Consider the following 23,262-nt stretch of genomic DNA (forward strand, 5'->3'; position numbering starts at 1 on the left):
TTCTTGAATTGAGTCCCTTAGTTGATAGTTGTATTTATCATCTTAAAATTATGTCTTAAAATTTGCTTTGATTTCGGCAATATTGAAAATAGTCCATCAATAATTTCCTAAAGAAATGTTACGACTAAAAATTTTGTCTAGGATACTTTGTTTTGAGAAGTTATGTGACTGGCTTGTAGAACTTTGTAATCATTCATTTTGTGAGCTTCAGTGAACATTGATGCATTTGTGTTAATTGAAATTAAAAGGAATAAAGGATGGATCCCTGGGTGGCTCAGTGGTTTAGCACCTGCCTTCCGCCCAGGGTGTGATCCTGGAGTCCCGGGATCAAGTCCCACATCGGGCTCCCTGCATGGAGCCTGCTTCTCCCTCTGCCTGTGTCTCTGCCTCTCTCTCTCTCTCTCTCTCTCTCTCTCTGTCTCTCATGAATAAATTAAAAAAATCTTTAAAAAAAGGAATAAAGAATGACTTAAAAAGTGAGCTGTTACTATTGCTTCAATAGGAAATTCATGTATGTAGTTTCATAATTATATTTACCCTAAAACAGTTTTGGCAATGCTGCTACCCTTGCAATTATGACAATTAAACTTTAAACTAGTTTTAAATGGATAAAAGCATAAATAAAAAGATAATGAAAAATTTCCAAACTTACAGTGAGTATTTACAAGTGGGTTATAAATCTTTAGACTAGCCAGCTAGCAAGATTAGGAGAGGGATATAGGGTTATTGGGGAAACAGGTAGTATCTGGAGAGACCACAGTATTGAAAGGAAACTAATCCTTGACAGTCAAATTACAGGTTTCTCTTGTTATCCAAATGTTTGCTTTATGCCATTTTGGTTTTGCAAAAACTCTGTAGTACTACCTGTTTACACTAACCAAAAGAAATCCAAAGAGATTTTCACTTTGCTGAAATGGTAATTGCTTCCATGCTTTATGCCATTTCAGTTTACAAAAGAGAATGCTCTATTTTCAGATAGCAAGGGAAATCTGCATACCTCTTCTCGTGGAGCTTCTTTCTGTTTAAAAACCATCAACTTCATAGAATCTTGCTTAAATGAAACCAAGCATAATATTGTTAGTGATAATCCACAGAACACACAGAGAGAGGATTTGCCCAGGGGTAAAAATTCTGAGTGCCTAACCCTGTATTATAAACTCTTTAATAAAAATTTAAACTTTGCCAAGGATAAAATTGTTTCCCACATTGAAGTTTTATTTATGAGTCTTAGGTCAATCTGTTTTTATTTTCCATCAACAGATTAATAAGGAAAAAATTGGCCAATGGAATTGTTATTAAACTATAGATGGTTTTGTTCTAATGGGTTAGAAGGTTGTTCTTTCTCCAGACGGAAGAAATATATTACATGAAATCACTAAGTTTGAAACTTTTAAGAAATATCTAACCATGAAACCAGCTAAAAATTCACTTTGACTCCAGATCTTAATACTTCCCCTCTCTCTTCACAGTTTTGCCTCAGAAAAGACTCACACATCAGATTCAGATATGGGCAAGCTTTGCACCACATGTTTGCTTTTGTTTTCAGTGTGGCATAAAGAGAGAATATTGAGCAAAGCATTCTGAGAATATTTAATTTAACATCTCTGTATTATTTATAAATATGATACAATTTGAAATAGTAGGTTTCATCTACATGGCAAATAGTCATCTTCATCGATAACTGCTCCACTAGAAAAACCACTGAGATATTTTTTAGGTGATTCAAACCAAAGAAATATTTTGTTACAAGAAATGTTATTTTAGAAAAACCTTTAAGTTTTGCATTTGTTGCTTCACTTTACATGTTAATGTACTTTTTTAGGACTATGATGACATTCTCCTTCTATATCTCACACCACAGATTTTATCCATTATGTTGCTTCAAAAAACAGTCACAGTGGAGAAGAGAAAAGTACAAGATGAACGGTGGTCAGAATATTAAATTCCTGTTAAAAGTAGCTGGGTTGCCATATTCGTAGGTCTGGCCATTTGGCAGAGTCCATCTGTACTTGGACTGTTTTGTTGGTTTTTCTTCAAATAGGTTTTTGAACCCCTCCAGAGATCCCAGTTTTCTATGTAAAAGAATCGAAACTCCTTTTGCAGCCATTCAAGGTTCTTAAAAATCTGGCCCAGTGTAACTCTCAGCTTCCAGAGCTCCAGCCTCACTCAGCTCTGCTCATACCTGCCAAAGCAGGTGTTGAACTCTCTGTCTTCTTCTTTTCCTTCTTCTTTTTTGTTTGTGGTATAAGAGACATACAATATTATATTAGTTTCAAGTGTACAACGTAATGATTCAACATTTTATACAGGGTGACATGGTCATTCCAATAAGTCTAGTTATCATCTGTCATCTTACAAAGTTAACACAATTCTATTGACTGTATTACCCATATATAAATATAATATTCCCATGAATTATTTATAGCTGGAAGTTTGTACTTATTAATCTCATTCACCCTTTCACTGTCCTCCCACCCCCACAACTCCTTCCACTCTGAGAACTACCAACCTGTTTTTTGTTTTTGTTTTTTTTAATCTATGAGTTTAGGTATGGTTTTGTTTGTTTAGATTCCACATATAAGTAAAATCATGCAATATTTTCTTTCTCTGATTTTTTTCACTTTGCATAATGCCATCAACTTTTTTTTTTTTTTTTTTTTTTAATTTATTTATGATAGTAATACAGAGAGAGAGAGAGAGAGGCAGAGACACAGGCAGAGGGAGAAGCAGGCTCCATGCACCGGGAGCCTGACGTGGGATTCGATCCCGGGTCTCCAGGATCACGCCCTGGGCCAAAGGCAGGCGCCAAGCCGCTGCGCCACCCAGGGATCCCAATGCCATCAACTTTTAACCATGTTGTTGTAAATGATATGACTTCATTATTTTTTTAAATGGCTGAGGAATATTACATTATATATATATATATATATATATATATATATATATATATATGATCTTCTTTATCCTTTAATCTACAGGTAGACGCTTAGGTTGCTTCCATAACTTCCATAAGTGCAGTAAACAGAGGGGTGACTATAACCTTTAAAAATCACTATTTTCATTTTCTTGACGTAAATATCCAGAAATGGAATTACTGGATCATACGGTATTTCTATTTTTAGTTTTCTGAATAACTTCCGTACTGTTTTCCATAGTGGCTGGACCATTTTCATTCCCACCAACAGTGTATGAGGGTTCTCTTTTCTCCACATCCTTGCCAACATTGATATTTCTAGTCTCTGATAATAGCTATTCTGAATGGCGTGAAATAATATCTCATTGTAGTTTCAATTTGCATTTCCCCAATGATTAGTGATACTGAACATTTTTTTATGTGTCTATTGGCCATTTGCAGGTCTTCTTCAAAGAAACATCTATCCAGATCCTCTGCCCATTTTTAAATTGGATTATTTGGCTTTGTGATGCTGAGTTGTATGAGTTCTTTACATATTTTGAATATCAACTCCTTATTGGGCATACCATTTGCAGATATCTTTACCCTTCAGTAGACTGCCTTTTTGCTTTGTTGATGGTTTCCTTTGCCTTACCAATCTGTTTAATTTTGCTCTTTTTTCCGATGCTTTTGGAGTCAGATCCAAAAAAAAAAAAAATCACTAAGACTGGTGTTAAGCAATTTACCATTATATTTTATTCTATGAATTTTATGATTTCAAGTCTTTATCCATTTTGATTTGATTTTTGTATATGGTGCAAAATAGTGGTCCAGATTTATCCCTTTGGATATAACCGTCCAGTTTTCTCAACACCATTTATTGAAGACACTAGCCTTTCTTCATTGTATATTATTGCCTCCTTTGTTGTGAATTTTGATCACAAATGCATGGGTTTACATCTGGGCTCTTTTTTCTGTGCTATTGATCTATGAATCTGTTTTTATGCCAATACCATAGGATTTTGTTGTTATTGTTGTTTGTTTCTGGTTTTGTGGTTTTTTGGTTTTGTTTGTTTGTTTGTTTGTTTGAGAGAACAGGAGAGAGAGAAAGAATCTAAAGCAGTTTTCCATTCCTGGTGTGGGGCCCAACGAGAGGCTTGATTTCACCAACTTGAGATCATGGCCTGAGTCAAAACCAAGAGTTGGATGCTTAACCATCTGAAACACCCAGTTCCAAGGATTAGTACAGTATTTTTTGAAATCAGGTTGTGTCATACCCCTGGCTTTTTTCTCTTTCTCAAGATTGTTTTAGTTATTCAGGGTCTTTTGTCATTCTATACAAGTTTTAGAATTATTTGTTCTAGTTTTTTGGAAAACTTCATTTGAATTTTGATAGGGGTTACAGTGAATCTGTAGATAACTTTGGATAGTATAGACATTTTAATATTGCTAATTCTCACAATCCATGAGCACAAAATAGTTTTCCATATATTTGTCTCTTTAATTTCTTTCATCAATGTCTTATAGTTTTCAGAGTATATGTCCTTTATCTCCTTAGCTAAATTTATTACTGGGTATTTTTTGAAGCAATTTTTAATGGAAATATGTGTTTTATTTGTCTCTCTGATAGTTTATTATTGTGTATGGAAATCAACAATTTTTTTCTCTATTAATTGTATATCCTGAAATTTAACTGAATTCTTTATTTAGTTCTCACAGCTTCTTAATGGAATCTTTACGGTTTTCTCTGTATAATAGCATGTCATTGCTAATAGTAACAGCTTTCTTCTTCCTTTCCAATTTGGATGCCTTTTATTTTTCTTGCCTAATTTCTCTGGCTAGTATTTCCAATACTACGTTGAATAAAAATGGGGTTAGTGGACATCCTTTTCTTGTTCTGATTTTAGAGGGAAAACATGCAGCTTTTCAAGGTTGACTATTACATTAGCAATGGTTTGTCATACATGGCCTTTATAATGTTGAGGTACATTCCCTCTATGTCTACTCTGTTGAGAGTTTTTATCATAAATGGATGTTAAATTTTATCAAATGTTTCTTCTGCATGTGTTGAGATGGTTATATGATTTTTATCTTTCATTTTGTTAATGTAGTGTATTATGTTGCTTGATTTGCTGTTGTACTATTCTGCATTCCTGAAGTAAATTTCACTTGATTATGGTGAATAATCCTTTTAATAAACTGTTGAATTTAGTTTGCTAATATTTTGTTAAGGATTTGTCATATAGTTTCACTAAGTTTGTTGGCCTTGTAGTTTATAGTTTTATTTTTTGGCAATATCTTTCTCTGGTTTTGGTGTCAGGCCTTGTAACATTTGCCCCATAAATTATTTGGGGGGCTTTCCTTCCTCTTTAATTTTTTTGGGAGAGTGTGGGAAGACTAGGAAGTCTTGGAATGTTTGGTAGAATTCACCAGTGAACCTGTCTGGTCCTGGACTTTTGTTTGTTGGGAGATGTTTGATTACTGATCAATCTCCTTACTAGTAATTGTTCTATTCAGATTTTTCTATTTCATCATGATTCAGTCTTGGAAGGTTGTATGTTTCTCAGAATTTATCCATTTCTTTTAGGTTGTTCAATTTTTTGGAATATAATTATTCACAGTAATCTCTTATGATCCTCTGTACATCTGTGGTAACAGTTGTAAAGTCTCCTCTTTCATTTCTGATCCTATTTACTTGAGCCTTCTCTTTTTTTTCTGTGAGTCTAATTAAAGTTTGTCAATTTTGTTTATCTTTAAAAGAAACTGCTTTTAGTTTCATTGATCATTTCTATTATTATTTCAGTCTCTTCTTCTTTTATTTCCACTCTGGCCTTTATTATTTTCTTCCTTCTTCTAACTTTGGGCTCCTGTTCTTTTTTCTAGTTCCTTTAGGTATAAAGTTAGATTGTTTATTTGAGATGTTTTTTTTTTGTTTCCTGAGGTAAGCCTGCATCACTATGAACCTCCCTCTTAGAACAACTTTTGCTGAATCCATAAATTTTGTCAAATTGTGTCTGTTTTCATTTATGTGTACATATTTTATTTTTCCTTTGATTTCTTCTGTCACTTCAGTAGTTGTTCAATAAAATGTCTAATATTCATGTATTTGTAGTTTTCCTCTTTTCTTCTTTAAATTGATATCTAATTTCATAACATTATGGCCAGAAAGTTTTCTTGATATGACTTTCGTCTTCTTAAATATTGAAATTTGTTTTGTGGCCTAATTGATTTATTCTAGAGACTATTCCTTATATACACAAGACTGTGTATTTTACATATCTATTCAATTAATTTGGTCTAATGTGTCATTTAAGGCTCTTTTTATTGATCTGCCTGGGTGTTCTATTAGTGGGTAGATGTAAGTGGGGTATTAAAGGTCTTTACTATTATTGTGTTGTCAACCTCTCCCATTAGGTCTATTAATATTTGCTTTATATATTTAGGGGGACTTTTATTGAGTGCATAAATATTTATAAATGTTATATCTTCCTGCTGTATTGATCCCTGTATCATTATTCAGTGCTGATCTTTGTCTTTATTACAATCTTTATTTTAAAGTCTATATTTTCCAATATGAGTATAGCTATACCAGCTCTCTTTTAATTTCCATTTGCATGTAATATGTTTCCATGTCTTCACTTTCAATCTGTGTGTAGTCTTACTTCTAAAGTGAATCTTTGTAGAAGAGATATATATATACACACACACATATATAATCCTGTATATTGATTGGAAAATTTAACTCATTTACATTTAAAGTAATCTTTGATAGGTAGGGACTTATTGACATTTTTTCATGGTGTCCTGGCTGATTTTGCAGTTTTTCTCTCTTGCTTTCTTCTCTTTCTCTCCTCCCTTATGGTCTTGATGTCTTTCTTTACTGTTATATTTAGGTTCCTTTCTCATTTTCTTTTTTATTTACTATCATGTTTTGCTCTTTTGTTACCTTGAAGTCTAAATTGATAGCAAGTTAAACCTGAGCACATTCCAAAATTCAACATTTTACTCCCCCCATGTTTTATATATTTTTGATGTCACTTTTTGCATCTTTTTAAAATATCCTTCAACCAATTATTATAGTTTGAGTTAACTTTACTACTTTTATTTCTTAAATAAACAGTAGCTTTATAAGTACTTTTTAAAAAAGTACCTTTATAAGTGATTAATACACTATATATTTACTTTTTCCAGTGAAATTTTTACTTTTATGTATTTTTTGTTATTAATTAGTGCCATCTCTTTTCATCTTAAAGAACTTTTAATATTTCTTGTAAGGCTATGCTCGTAATGAACTTTTTTTAGCTTTTGTTTATCTAGAAAATTCTGTGTCTCTTTCAGGTCTGAATGTTAACCTTGACAGGTAGAGAGTAGTCTTGGCTATAAGCTTTTTCCTTTCAGCTCTGTGAATATGTCATACTCCTTCCTTGTGGCTTGCAAATTTACTACTAGGAAAACTTCTGGTATTCTTACTGGGATTTCCTTGGTATTTTCACTTTTGTCATTTTAATTATAATATGTCTTGGTGTGGCATTCTTTGTGTTTATTTTATTTCAAATTCTCTAAGCTTCTACAAGTAAGTTTTCTGCCCCTGTCTTCTCTTCTGGGCTCTCTATAATGTGAATATTACTCTACTTGATGTCATTCCATAGCTCTTTTAAGATACCTTCTTTTTAAAAATTATTTTTCCTTTTTGCTGCTCTGAATTCCACTGCTTTATCTTCCCATTTGTTGATCTGTACTTCTACTTTATGCAGGCTGCTGTTGAACCACTCTAGTATATTTTTCAATTCAGGTTTTGTATTGTTTAGCTCTGTGACTTATGTTTAGTTCTATCTATGTTTTATCTTCTTGTTCAGTTCTTACTGTGCTCAACCATTCTTCTCCTGAGTTCAGTGAGTTTCTTTGTGACCATTATTTTGAATTCTTTATCAGGTAGATTACTTATATCCATAGCATTTAGGCCTTTTTTTTTTTTTCTGAATTATTGTCTTGTTCTTTCATTTGGAACCTATATCTCTGTTTTCTCATCTATTGACTCTCTGTGTTTGTTTTTATGTGTTAGGTAAAACAGTTAAATCTGTTAGTCTTGAAGGAGTGGCCTTGTGTAGGTTATATTCCTTTATGTCAACCTTACCCTAGTTCTTGTTTGTCTCCCAAATTTTGTGATTGTCGGAGCCTCCTGATTTATACTTAACTTATACCAGTTTTTGAGGGTGTGCCAAAACCTGTCAGTGGTCCAAGGGGAGGAATTTCATTTGGTACCTAGTTTCAGACTGATGAGAAGCCATACCCCTAGGAGTAGCTTTTAAAGTATGCAAATATATACAATCTTCTGAGGCCACAGTGGTAATCCCTTTTGGCTTTCAGACCAAGAGATCTGAAGGTATCCCTTTGGGGACAATTCTTTCTGGGAAGTTTTGTAAAGTTATAAAGAGGCCAAGTGGGTGTACAAGCATTGTGTCTCCTTGTTTATGGTCCCTGGGTATGCCTCTTTTCCCTCTAGGGAAGAGAGAAACCTTCAGCCTATCCCTCAGGCTGATGTTACACCCTAATAGGCCTTTTCACCAGAAACGTGGAGTTATGTTTCAGTCTGATGTTTTTACAGTGCCTTGGGGGTTGTGGCATGCCAAGAGCTGACTTTCCAATTTTTACAGTCCCATGGAATTCTGAAATTCCAACCGTCTTGGCTTTAGCAAGGCAACTGGAGAGGTAGTAGGCTGGCACATATACTAGCTTCAGAAAGGCGGTGGGAAAATGTCTTGTATGCATGTACTCTTGTGCTTCAGACATGCAGTAAGATCTACATGTGTGCTGCTTTTAGGTTGGGAGAGGGAGGATGCTGCAATTGCTCAAGCCTACCAGTCCCAGCCAGGGGGCAAGACAGTATTGTTATACCCATGTTCACCAACTTAACTACGGAGCAGGATAACTCTATGATTGTTCATGTTTGCTTATCCCAAGGACTGGGGAAGCTGTAACTACCTGTGCTCTTCATTGTCAGCAAATGCTGCAATCATTAGCCCGTGTTCATCCCAGAAAGGTTATAGGAGCATGTTACATTTGAACTTGCCCATCTGTCCTAACAGGCTACATGAAGAATGTAACAAGTGCATCTGCCAGTGACTCTACCCTTAGGGAGGATCTCAACTATCCCCTACCCCTTCGGCCAATGTTTCTAGATTAGCAAATGAATCTCTCTGACATATAATCTCAATTTCCTATAGCACTTTGGGACCCCTAGATATCAGTCTTGTTGGTTTTCCAATCTAGACTTTATGGGATCTTATCTTTCCAGTACACATCCCAAGGGCTGGGGTATCCAATTTCGAACACCAACTTCTCACTTAACTGAGAGAAGTTCTTGTCTGGTAAGATCTTCCTTTTTGTGTGTCAGCAGGTCAGGGTTGGAGGTTTTTGTGAAACTATACCTCTACCTTTTTACCCATCTTGATGTAAGTCTTTTATCCTTTATTGTAGAAAACAGTTCATCTAGTTTCCACATCTTTTTCAGGGGAAATGATTAACGTGCAGTTATAGATTTAGTGTGTCCATTTGAAGAGTGAGTTCAGGATTCTCCTATGCAGCCATCTTGGACAAACCACCTCCCCTCCAGTTTTTTAATCTCATCATTCTTAAATTTGCATATAACATCCTTCTGTAGGAGTCATTCTTCTTCCTTGTTCTCTGGCCTGCAATCTTGCTCATCTTCAAGGCTTTGCTCAAATTCTCTGTGCTCTGAATCCTTTCCCAACCCATTCCAGGCAGAAACTATCAATTCCTCCTTTATGCTTCCACCACACTTCCAGTGGTGTATTTAAAGCCAGCTATTACCACTGGTGAGAGCCAGTTATTAAATATTCAGGAATTTTCAAGCTAATATATAAACTGCTATGAGCTTTAAATCAACCATGGTGAAAATACTTACACTATAGTAATGGGTAAATCAGGACTCTTCCCTTCTCTCCCCATCCCCTACCCACCTCACAGAGAGCTGATTTCCAGCACACCATTGCTTGTGCATAATTTTACTATGATATATATCCTATTTCCATTTGTATTACAGTAAAAGATCAATCTCTTCTATGAAGTAATGAGCTCACCAAGAGCAAAGTCAGTATCTTAATTAATTTTTCTACCTTCCAGAACTCAGGAAAACTGTAGGGCAAATGGTACATGAAAAGTAAATAACACTTTAAATTTTTAAAAAATGCATAAAAATTAAAACTATTGTTTTCTAACTCACTTCTAATGAGACCTTAGGCCCATTGTATAACTACTTAAATATATTTCTAGTTCTGTTATACGTAGAGAAATATATCTGTGTAATAAGGCCCATTGTATAACTACTAAAATATATTTCTAGTTCTGTTATATGTAGAGAAATATATCTGTGTAATAAGTTGTTGTGGGGATTAAATAAGATAATGGTTAAAGAAATGATTTATGAATATTAAAAATCTATTCAAAAAGCCAGAATCTATTGCTAATTTTATTACAATTGAGACATTTTATCCAGTGCTATCAATGTCTACATAGTGTCAAAATTTTCTTAAAATACTCATGAAAATAAATTATTAAGTGACACTGAAATTAAAAATCTATTTATTATACATTCATCAATAAAATAATTCTGTTTCTTACAAAAACACTAGTATTTAGCTCTTTTTTTTTTTTTTCTTAAATTCTATGGGCTACATAAAAATTGCTTCTGCTACTGAATGAGAATGGCACCATGGAAGGGAAAAGAGTGGGATTATATAATTTCATTTTCCAATCTTGCAGCTCAGTTTTGTCTGCTTCTCAAAAATAGACTTGTGTATGCTTTCCTTCAAGTATTGTTTTCCACAGTCCAATTAAACTTCTTAAATTTTAAGATAATTGGAACATGCACATGTTATAATATTGTTTTAATACATATGCTGAATGATTGTAAGTAAATAGTACATTCTAAGAGTTGATTTGGGACAATTTTATACTAAATTTGGGTACATCTACTTTAGAAATATATACATTGGATTTCTGATCAAGTTAAAAATAATAATTCCAGTCCCAATTAAACATGAGTCAATAGGTTTATTCAATATGAATTTAAAATTTGAGTCAAAAATAAGTTTCTTTTTTAACAAATTCTCACTGACAGTTTGTTAAATTAAGACAAGTTTACTGACATAGGAAAACATCTCTTTTTTATGAGGTAATTAGAAAGGCTAAGACTGATACTCAAATTTCAAATTGTGTAAATGAAATGCAAAGAGAAATGGCAATAAAGAGAAGTAAAAGTTAAATGTGGCTTAATAGATGCAAGTCTATCTACAAGTCTATCTCTCTAATAGCCCTATTTATGTTGATGACTAAATTTTTTAAAAATACATATTTTAGGACTGTGAACTAAAGAATCATATATACTTATGCCTATTTTTGATGCTTCTCTGATTCCTATTAGCATTTACATGACAATGAATAGGAAACCTATGATTCTAGTTGTAGAATCGTAGAACCATGTTTTGCTTATGTTATAGAAGCAATGATATAGCAGTAGTTCAAACAGAAGAGTACCAAATCAATATAAGACAACTCATTAAATATTAGGTTAAATTATTTTTTCTGTGAGGCAGGAGAAAAATTAAGGACAGATTAACAGTTTTGTAAGTCACAGCCTTTTATTGGCTGAAAGGGCATTTTTGGAATCAAGAAATATGCAAATGAAAGAATGTAATTAAGAGATAAAATGAATGCATGTATGTAAGTACACTTGGTTTTTAACATGAGCAATAGATTTAGAGTGATGCTCAAAGCTATAGACATAAAAGCTTCAGGCCTCTTCTCTTTAAATATGTATAGAAAATCAATATTGTATAGAAATTTTGCAGAATTCTTTCTAGGAGGTGGTTTTTGAATGGCCTACATGACCCAACAAAATGTGACAAGAACCAGGAAGATGGAACACTGTTCCAGAAAAAGTGCTTTTGGCCAGCATGGTCATTCTTCCAAAGAAGCTGGAAATTTATACTTTTATATGAAGCAATCTGCTATTTAAGCATTCTGATTTTTAAATATTACACAACCAACCAACCAACAAAAAAACACCTAAAGGAATTCAAAATATTTATATAAGCCTAATATATCATGAAGGCCACCAGTTTCTGATTTTTTTCAAATTTCCTGTAGAAAAAAATTATACAATTTTCCCAAAGGAAGTTATACAAATATTTTTAAGCTAGTGAATGAGCCAATTGACCATTTAAAACTAAATAATTGACTCTTTTCATATCTATGGCCCAATGTATGTATAGGATGGCTGCTTTTATGAGGGAATAATTTCCAATTCCAGATATCCCCAGGTCATTGAGTTTAAACACCAGAAGTTACTTATTCATTTAAAGAGAAATAAAAAAAAAAAAAAAAAAAAAAGAGAGAAAGAGAAATGAGGTTGATGGACAAATGAGTAGCAGACCTATAATAAGCAAAGGGTTAAAGATCTTATTATGTGTTAAATATTCCCAAAAACTCTGTCAAAAATAATTCAGATTAGAACAAAACAAATAAGAAAACATAATTTCTCATATGTGGTCCTAATCATAAACATATATATTTTTAATTGTATATGATTGTTTTGCCTTACTTAAAAGCATTTGAAGTGACCTGTCAGTTTGGCATTTCCAAAAGTAGGGATTTTAAGGCTTCATCAGAGGTATTCTGACTCTAAAAATGCTTTTTAGCTATCAGGAATCAACCATAATCTGGCCATTTTAGTGGACATTTTAAAAACCTGCTGGCAATGCAAAAAACATTGAAAATCTGAAGGGTAAAATGACCCATTTAAATATATTTTTAAATTAGTTCAATGAGAGAACTTTTGGATAGACTTCATCTGAATTACCATTTTGACCAAGGCAGCAGCATATAAAACAGGAAAGTTGTTATGTGAAGGAAGACTTAAGATGAATGTCTTCCTACTGCTCCCCAGATCTATGTGAGCCCAAGAAATGTAATAGCACAGTTTGGTTTTTGTAACCTCATCTCAAAAATTTGAATATATAAAAATATATTTATCCAAAGAGTCCACTCATCATCTATGTGCTATTAGTCAGACTGTAAAGATTTTAAAAAGAAGATATATAGTCTCCTGGTTATGGAAATTTAGGCAGTTTCAAGAATATCCCAAATAGTTTAAGACACAATAGTATTTCACAATGGTCACTTAAAATATTTTCCATGTTTTCTGTAGTTTGGCCCTGTTTTGGAGATTGACCCAATATATTTTAAATTACATTTTAACTTATGTTAGATATAATCTTTTAAAAATAATAAATGTGTATATATATTGGGATCTTAAAATAATCTTTTTTTTTAATGTTTTTTGGATATGCCCTCCATCAGTGTAATTACAAAATGCCATGTATTCTTGAGCATGATCTTTGGACAATTAAGATCAACTTGTTAATTATATATATTATGTTTTATTTGGTCTAATTTTACAACAAAATGAAGCAGAGATTTGTTGATGAGTCATTGGTTTGTTGAATGTTATCTATAAGAGTGAAACTAATAATACATTTTAAATAAATCACTTAAAAGATTTGCTTTTTCATTTGTAGATTAAATGCCAACTAGTTTTCACGTTACGTTTTTAGTAAGTTTATATTTTAAAATAGTCTAAGATTTACAAGAATGTTGAAAAGAACATTAAGAGTTCCCATAAGCGTCATGAATAAATAAATATAAAAAAAGAGTTCCCATACACCTCATAACTAGTTCCCCCTTTTACTAACACCTTACACTAATATAGTATATTTGAGATAGTTAATGAAAAATATGGATATATTGATATTAACTAAAGATTACATTTTATTAAATTTTCTTAGTTTTCATCCAATATCCTTTTTCTTGTCCCAGGATTTCTTCCAAGATGACATTCAGTCTTAATGTCTAACTTAGGCTCCTCTTAGCTTTGATAATTTCTCAAACTTTTCATGTCTTTTATGACATTGACAGTATTGAGGGTTACCAGTCAGATATTTTATAAACTGTCCTTCATTTGACATTTGCCTAAATGTCTTTCTCATAATTAGACTGGGGATATGAGTTTGGAGAAGGAAAACCACAGGGGTAAGGTATCATTTTCATCACATCATATCAAGGCTACATACTATTAATATGACTCATTACAATTGATGGGATCATTGATCACCTGGCTGAGGTAGTTTTTGCCAGGTTTCTACACTCCCAAGTTACTCTTTTATCCACATTTACTTAGTGTACTTTATGGAAGGAAGTCATTAGGAGCAATCTACACTTAAGGAGGGAAAGATATGTTCCACCTTCACAGGCGTGGAATATCTGCATAAATTATTTGTAATTCTACTGCAAAAGACATTTGTCTATTCTTTCTGATTAATTTGTTTACTCAATAATTTATTTATGTCATGGATGTTTATTTTTTACTTTGGACCACAATTCACAATTATTTTATTTTGTGATGCAAAGTTTTCCAGATTTGACTTTTGGAAGCTGTTTCAGTTGGCTCCCATATCACATGGTACTGCCCCCATCCCTCCCACACCAGATGCATAATTCTCATAGTTGTGTGCATGTGTGTTTTTGAGCCTTTACTTACTTTCTGTCAATACGGAAACATTCCAGGTTCAACTTGTGTTTTCCCTGCCCCAGTCCTAGAATCAGTCATTTCTTCAAGGAATATCAGTTCCTTTAATTGGAGAATGTTGTTAGAAACCAAGAGTCAGTAGGCAGTTAAATATCTGACTCTTGGTTTCAGATCAGGTCATGATCTCAGTGCTCCATGCTCCATGCTCAGCTCAGACTCTTCTTGTCCCTCTCCTTCTGCTCCTCCCCCTACTGTCTCTCTCTCTTTCTCTCTATCTCTCTCTCACTCATTTTCTCAAATAAATAAAAACTTTTTTTTAAAAAGTGCCAGATGCTAGGTTCTAGGACCTCTCATTTTATCCCCTCTTCTTAGCATAATTGTACTTCCACAAAATTTTAATGGTCTTCCAAGAAGTTACAATATACATTTTTAATGAATCTAAATCCACTTTCAAACACAGTATAACACTTCACATGCTGTGCAGGTAACTTACAACAGAGTATTCCCAATTCCTCCTATCTATTGCGACATTAATATCTTTCACTTAACTTCTTCCTATGTTATAATCAACTACTACATTGCTACTGTTATTAATATTTGTTTTAAAAAAAGAAAAAAATATTTGTTTAAAGAAAGTTATCTTTTTGATAACCAATTAAGAATGTGAAAAAAAGATTTACTTCTTGTTTATACTATAGTTCTTTCATATTCTGGGTTTTTTTAATTCTTTTTATTCTTTCCATTTCAATGAACTATTTTTAAACTTACTGGTTCTTTCCTAGTCATGTGACATCTACTGATAAATCTGTCAAAGGCATTTTTTTGTTTTCCTTATTATTGCTATTATTTTAATTCTTTTTTTTCAAAAATTTTTTTAAATTCTAGTAATTTAACATATAGTGCAATATTAGTTTCAGGAATAGAATTTAGTGATTCATTGCTTACCTATAACACATGGTGCTCAAGACAAGTGCCCTACTTAATAATTTCTTAAAATTGTCATACCCCTGCTTATAATACTCATCTATTCTTGCAATAGTGTCATTAACATATTTACTTTTTACAGTAGTGCCCTTAACATATTAATCAAAGTTATTTAAAATTCCCTGTGCGGTAATTCCCACATGCTCATTATATATGGGTTTGGTTGTAATGATTACTTTTCCTTTTCTTTAAATTGCCTTTTGACATGTTTTGTAATTGATTTGTTGAAAGCCAGACATGTTGTGTCAAATAATAGGAATTGAGATATGTAGGCCATTATTGTGAGACTTTATGTAAACCTGACTAGGAGTTGAGTTGTGTGTAATGTTTGTTATAGCTGTAGGTAACAGAAGATTCACGTTCCTTCAATGTTTGTGTTTTTGTCTACCCTGCTGACTTTGGGTTTCCCTAAGTATTCCTCTTCGGAGAGAGTCTATATCTTGTAGCCCTTTCAATTATAACACATTGTTATTACACTGAGGTTTTTTGATGTGGTCTTAAGGTATGGAACAAGGTTTGCACTATATAATCTTATAAAAAGATTTTAATCTATAAAACCTTTAATAAAAGACTTAAATCAGTCTTTTAGTAGTTAGTGTACCTGAATTGTGACTTCTGCAAGTGTTTCTCCTGTAGTATAGCTTTCTTTTTCTGTTCCCTATTCTTTTCTCTGGGTGTAGAATTCCCAAGTATTTTCAACTTTAGACTCTGACCCCTGTTGACTATGTTTTATTTTGTTTTGTTTTACTTTTAGGTGATATCAAGAAGGGTGAGAATGACTAGACTGGGAGAAATCCCCTGCTCTCTGGGCTGGAATAAGGCTTAGATAAAGTTCTTCCCCTTGGAAAATATTTATGCGTTCGTTATTCAAGAGGCTGAGGACAGATTTCACAGTGATTACTCTTCCCCTTTACTCTGCTATTGTCATGAAGGACTCTTTCTCAGATATTCTTTAAAAGAACCTGATGTGGTTCCTGGGAGTAAAACATACATGAGGAGTTTCTCTCCATCCATCCAGTCCACTCTCAGCCTTCAGTAATTAGGCAACATTACCATTTAAGGATTCTTATTAGTTTAGATCTCCAGGGGTTTATGTACCACGTTAGCAGATTTAGGTTATCTCTCAACGGATGAGGCTGTCCCTCCAGATTTCAGGGTGGTAGTCTGCACTGCAACTTCAGGCCTGTAATGACTGCAAGAAAAATTGATTATCTGCCCAACTTTTTGTTGTTTTTAGAAAAGGAATGACAACTTCCAACCAAGCTCCTTTATATATTGGAGGTGAGGAGTTCTCTGAAAAGACAATACATTTTTGAATACTAGCTTAAAAAAAGAAAACAGGGCAGCCCCGGTGGATCAGCGGTTTAGCGCCGCCTGCAGTCCAGGGCCTGATCCTGGAGACCCTGGATGGAGTCCCATGTCAGGCTCTCTGCATGGAGCCTGCTTCTCCCTCTGCCTGTGTCTCTGCCTCTCTCTCTTCCTGTGTCTCTATGAATAAATAAATAAATAAATCTTTATAAAAAAGAAAACATATTTTTAAATAAGTTTATTTCAAAAGTATGTAAATACATTTATCCACATAGCATCAATCTGTAGAAGTCTCCACATCTAGGGAATATTGAGTCTGATAATTTCTACAGTAATTACATTTATACTTAGGCTAAGGAAAGGACAATTCAATTTTAGCTTTTAGGACATTAGGTGATTTATTCAGGGGTCAAAATAGGAATGTTCCCCTGAAAAGCAATGAATCGACTCAGTGCGTTCCATACACCATATATTATTTTTTTTATAGCTAAGGAGTCCTTGGTATTTTTAGGATTGCCTATAGTTTTGTGTGTGTGTGTGTGTGTGTGTCTACTTCAGATATTAGCAAAGAGAAAAAAAAAGTGTGATACCTGGCACTTCAGCCATTTGTCCATTGTATGTTTGTGTGTATGTATACACTGTATTTTTTACAACTCTTTCAAGATTTAAAAGGATTTCTCCTGTTTCTGCAACATAAGTAAAATAGGTCAGACAGTGTGTGAGCTCAAATGAAAATAACTAAGGAAGACTGCCCACAGACATACTTCTCTTCTTTAGGCTTCTAAATGTATCCATCCTGCTGAATGGAGACTTTCAATAAAGGAATGAAAATACAGGCTATTGTGTAGGTGTTTAAATTGTGTGCACTGACCTAAACCAAAATTGTTAACATAATTCAGAGTCATAAGTTTTGGCAGATGAGTATGTGACTGAAAAATGCACACTATGTGGAATACAGGGTGACATATTTATTCTCAACTGACTGGTTAATGCAGCTGTGTCCTGTCTGTCCTATATAACTCCATATTAAAATTTCGAAGAGGACATTTCCTTACAACAGCATGATACATCTTTTGATATAACATGACTTCATATTATACTCAGATAGTAAAATGTAGCATGTACTTTCTATTACTTTGGAGAGGAAAAATCAAGATGGGAATGCATTATGGACTAAGTGGATTACTAAAAACTTGTGTATTTTAAAGATTGTGTAACTGGTAAAAAATGAACAGCTAATAGAAGAAAGAGGATACAATCACAAAATGGAATATGAAGATGGACTAAGTTAACCACTCACAACAATGCAAATTTAAGGCTAAAATTTATGACCTTATGATTATGTTTCTATAAGCAGTAGATCTCTTATACTTTTTACAGAAAATATAATGCAGAAGTGGGATTTAGATCAATTGCTCAGTGAAATAGGCCTGACTTTATATTCAGTGACAGGAAAATTTTGTAAATTATCCAAATGCTGCAAAAAACTCTAATTTTCAATGTCATTTGGTCTCCCTGTTCCTATTTAAGTTTGATTTAGAGTGTGAAAGAAATGGCACATACCCTAGTTGCTATATAAAAGTCACATTTAAGAAATAAGTATTTTTGAGCCTGATTTTTTTTCCCCTTCTTTTCCAAATTGAAATTTAAAGAGGAGTTTTTTGGAGAAAGCCCTGGCCTGCTGACTTCAAAGAATAGATTGGGCTAGGGAGGGGGAAATCTATAAAAAGAGAAAACGGCTTAAATGCCTCCTTACTCCTTTAAACTGTAGCCAGCGGTTAGAAATGGAAAGGAACCTAAAAGATAATTAAGATAAATCACATCCTGAAACCTTTTAATATTTTTGCCCTAGGATTTAGAACTTGTGACTTTAGGGTTTGTTTGTTTTTTTTTGTTTTTTTTTTTTTTTTTTTAACATTTCAATGATGTCTGACATTTAAACAATTGTTTTAAGAGAAGAAAATAACTGTGACAGTAAAAGATTGAACTGAACTGTACTCTGGACATGAAGGAATGTAAATGGGAATATGCAATTGTAAAGCAGTGCACATCAAAAGCACTGTGGTGACAAATAAGCAGACTAAGTGACTTTCAAACTATGAAACTAGGTCAAATATCAGATGAAGTGTGTATCTGTAACAGCAGCATTTTGTTTGAATATTGAAATTTAATGTGTTTACTTTTGTTTAACTGTAGGTGGCTCAGAATTTCATTTATAAGTTAACTTTATATCCCTAAATTACTTGAGGCAAGATAAAAGCACAAATAAGCAGCAGTTCCTAGAGTCATGACTTAATCTGACAATATTCACGTTGAATGAAAATCACAGCTCATTTGCTCATTGGAGAGTCTTTCCTTTGAATTTTAAAAATAGCCTAATATAAAGTAGTCCCCTGAGAGGAATACCAACAATAAAAAAACACTGTTCATCTTCCCTAACCTTAGTTAATAATAAATCCCTGTCAAAGAACCCTCGGAGGAAGGTTAGATTGGGACATGAGGAGTCTTGCAAAAATCAGTGACTTCAGGAAGACACAGAACATGGAGGGAAGGGCAGCCTGGGTGGCTCAACTGTTTAGCACCACCTTCAGCTCAGGGTGTGATCCTGGGGACCCGGGATCGAGTCCCAAGTCGGGGTCCCTGCATGGAGCCTGCTTCTCCCTCTGCCTGTGTCTCTGCCTCTCTCTCTCTCTTTCTCTGTGTCTCCCATGAATAAATAAATAAAATCTTTAAAAGAGGGAGAGATGGAGGGAAGAGAGGTTTATGAAAGGAGTTAGTATCTAAATATATATAAATATATATATTTATGTCTATATATACACACACACATATCTACTTATATACATATATTATACTACATAATTAGCTCATAGACATTATTAAACGTGTTGGAGGCAACCTCAACATTTCAACGTCTATCATCAAAAGTTAATTTGAGTCACAAACATGGAAGGTATAGTATACACCTTTGATAGATTTTTCTAGAGAAAATATGAATTTAAATAGTCTCTTGCACTCTCCTTTTTCATTATGCCTTTGCCCTTTTTCATGCAATTGGCCTACATGACCTGTTCCTCTTTATGCCCAATTATCTCACCCGTTTTGTGCCACTTGCCCAGTGGACTTGTTGCTCTTGGGTCTAAGAATCTTCTTGCTTCAATCTGTGTGGCTTGTTTCTGCTCAGGCCTCTCGTGGTTTAAAAAAATATTTTAGACTCTACTGTAACCTCCTGTATTAAGATCCCCCTTTCTATTACTCCTCCCTCCTTGAATTCTGATTTTCCTCTACTCCTTTGACCAGAACTAGTCACTTACAGGCTGACCAAGAGACGTTTGTTCTTCTCTTTTAGACACCTCATCAGCATTCTCCTCTTAAACTCTATTCTTTGCTTCCTACCCTGCCTCCCACACGCATTTATAGGCACCAAATAAGGAAATTAACATGTTTATACTTACTATGTTGTACTGAATTTTTATTTGAAAAATGTGATCTTTCATTCTTTGAGGATTTGGGCAGCCATCAGAATGCAAGCTTAGATCTGCTGCAATTAGTGTAATTGATCCCCCACAATTTTCAAATGGAAGCTTTGTCCTTTCAAGCTGCTTTTAGCCAGAGACTGAGCATGGCTGGCCCATTCTTGCAACGTGAAGCAACTCTGGCTTAAGCACACACTCATCCATCTACCCTCAACAGCCTGTCTTGGAACTACACTATAGCTCAAGACTCCTGATGTGCATTCACTTTTCTTTCCCTCTCTCCTCCAGAGATGTCATATTTTCATCAGACTCAAAGACTCACCTGGCTTTTTCCCCTTATTCTTCATGGGTGTTTTACCCAGTTATTTTTTTTCCAATCCAGGTTTGTTTTTGCTTTTTGGCAGACTCAAACTGAAATAAGAATATGGAATATATATTATATAACTATAATTACATATTATTTATATTTTATATTTATATTTTATTTATTGTATATTATTACATAATATATAATCTATATTATTTAATAATATTGTTATGTATTTATATATTATATATATTACATATATATAATCTCTCTCTAAAAAATAGTTTTAAAAAGAATACAGACGGGGCAGCTTGGGTGGCTCAGCGGTTTAGTGCTGCCTTCAGCCTGATCCTGGAGACCTGTATGGAGCCTGCTTCTCCCTCTGCCTGTGTCTCTGTGTCTCTTTCTCTCTGTGTGTGTCATGAATAAATAAATAAAATCTTAAAAAAAAAAAAAGAATACAGACTATTGGTTTCCATTCCAAGTATCATATCCATCATATCCATTAATAAATTTAATGAAACAATTTCATGGCTACTTAAATTGGAAATTTTTGGATTGAAATACCAATTCTGCAGAGTACTAGTTATGATTTTAGACATCCTTTCAGGCCTTAGTTTTCTATTTTTATTTTGTTTCATTTTCTACTTCCTAAAATAAAAATATCAATTATTATCTCCTATAGGATTATTGTAGAGAAGAGGATTCCTACATATAGCAAACATCTGTTAAGTGGTAACTTTAAAAGTAATGATTAAAGAATCAGGAATCTGGGATCCCTGGGTGGCGCAGCGGTTTGGCACCTGCCTTTGGCCCAGGGCGCGATCCTGGAGACCCGGGATCGAATCCCACATCAGGCTCCTGGTGCATGGAGCCTGCTTCTCCCTCTGCCTGTGTCTCTGCCTCTCTCTCTCTGTGACTATCATAAATAAATAAAAAATTAAAAAAAAAAAACTAAGCTTCTTTATAAAAATAAATAAATAAATAAATAAATAAATAAATAAATAAATAAATAAATAAAGAATCAGGAATCTTAAGGAAATTCATTTTGGATATTTGAAGGAATGGGCATTGAAATGCAATTTTTATATTACTCTCTGGGACTGAGGAAATGTCAATTTGAATGGAGAGACGAAAGATTGGCATGGTTGACAAGATCTCCTGGAATTACTTCTGCAATGTTAAAGTTTTCCCCAAAATCTTAGGTGGCTGAAGTCCTGATGTGCTCTTAGGGATTTCACTAGATCTCACTTTTTAATAGGAAAGAATCACAATCGCATGAACAATTTAACATTAGGATCCCTACAGACCTGTAGAAACTAAACTTTTGGAATTTTAACTTTGTGTTTTTGCTTGCACTTGAAGGATTATAGAAATTATCCTGTTTTTATTTATTTTTTTAAAAGATGATGATAGATGATAGATAGATAGATAGATAGATAGATAGATAGATAGATATAGATAAATTTAGAGAGAAAGAGAGCAAAAAAGCAGGAGAGAGAGAGAGAGTGTGCAGGGTGGGGGGCAGAAAGTGAGGGAGGGAATCTCAAACAGACTCTCCACTGAGCATGGAGCCAGACTTGGGGCTCAGTCTCACAACCCCAAGATCACGCCCTGAGCCAAAATCAAGAGTCGGACACTTAACTGACTGAGCCACTGAGGTGCCTCAGAAATGACCTCATTTTTAAGTAGCCCCCATCCTAGACATGATCATTTGAGATAATTAGTGCTGTGTCCTCAGGTTGTTAAATCCCCAGATAACCTGACTAAAGCAAAAATAAATAAACATATGACAATTCAGAATTTTTTGCAAGGTTTAAATAATAGTGAAACAACATTAAAAGGAATTACAGGTGTTTGAGATCGAATTTTGATCTGAAGAAGTCTGCCACATAAAAGAAATAAGTTTGCATTTTATTACTTAACCAGAATTTTAATACATATAAAACTCTAATATTTGATGCAAAAATTTAATTACTGCAGATTCTTAGTCATATTTGTGAAGAATGAGATATCAAACATGAAATGTCCTTTCAGTTTAAGAACATTTTGATACACATGACAGAAGCGAGGTTTTGAGGTCAAATCTGTCATTTCATATAATGTGACTTCCTTAAAGATTAGATGGTAATGTACGAAAGTGATAAGAAAATAATGGACCATGGGGCACCTGGGTGACTCAGTGGTCAAGGGTCTGCCTTTGGTTCATGGCTTGATCCCCGGGTCCTGGGATCAAGTCCCACATCAGGTTCCCCTCATGGAGCCTGTTTCTCCCTCTGCTTATGTCTCTGCCTGTCTCTCTCTGTCTCTCTCATGAATAAATAAATAAAATCTTAAGAAAATAATAATGGGCCATATACATTCATACAATAAGTTAACACTTCAAGAACAAATTTGGCTTCTTTAAAACTATCAGAACTTAGTCATACTTTGATTAAGAGGTAAAAAATGTTACCGATGAGAGAGATTGCATTGTGAGAATGGAAGTCTCAGTTCTTAAAATTCCTATGAAAAGATTTATGTGGGGAACCACCCAAATAAACATAGCAGAAAGAAAGTAACAAGCACAAAGGAATTTATTAAAGCAAATGTATACTCTCAATGTAGAAGGGTGGGTTGTTGGAATTAGACCCTAGGTTATTTGGGGATTGCATATTTGTTGAGTCTTTTTCAGCTGGAAGGAGCTGTG

General features: G+C 33.9%; 1 long non-coding RNA gene across 1 annotated transcript in view; it reads right to left on the minus strand.

Annotated features, from left to right (window-relative positions):
• LOC118354260 (uncharacterized) overlaps positions 1–23,262 on the minus strand; it is a 151,054-nt gene that overhangs the window by 15,938 nt on the left and 111,854 nt on the right. Inside the window, exon 5 of the long non-coding RNA XR_004814425.2 lies at positions 20,589–20,677. This is a non-coding gene — a long non-coding RNA (uncharacterized LOC118354260). The remainder of the gene's footprint in view (positions 1–20,588; positions 20,678–23,262) is intronic.

This window comes from Canis lupus, chromosome 3, assembly GCF_003254725.2.
Source record: "Canis lupus dingo isolate Sandy chromosome 3, ASM325472v2, whole genome shotgun sequence".
Taxonomy (NCBI): Eukaryota; Metazoa; Chordata; class Mammalia; order Carnivora; family Canidae; genus Canis; species Canis lupus.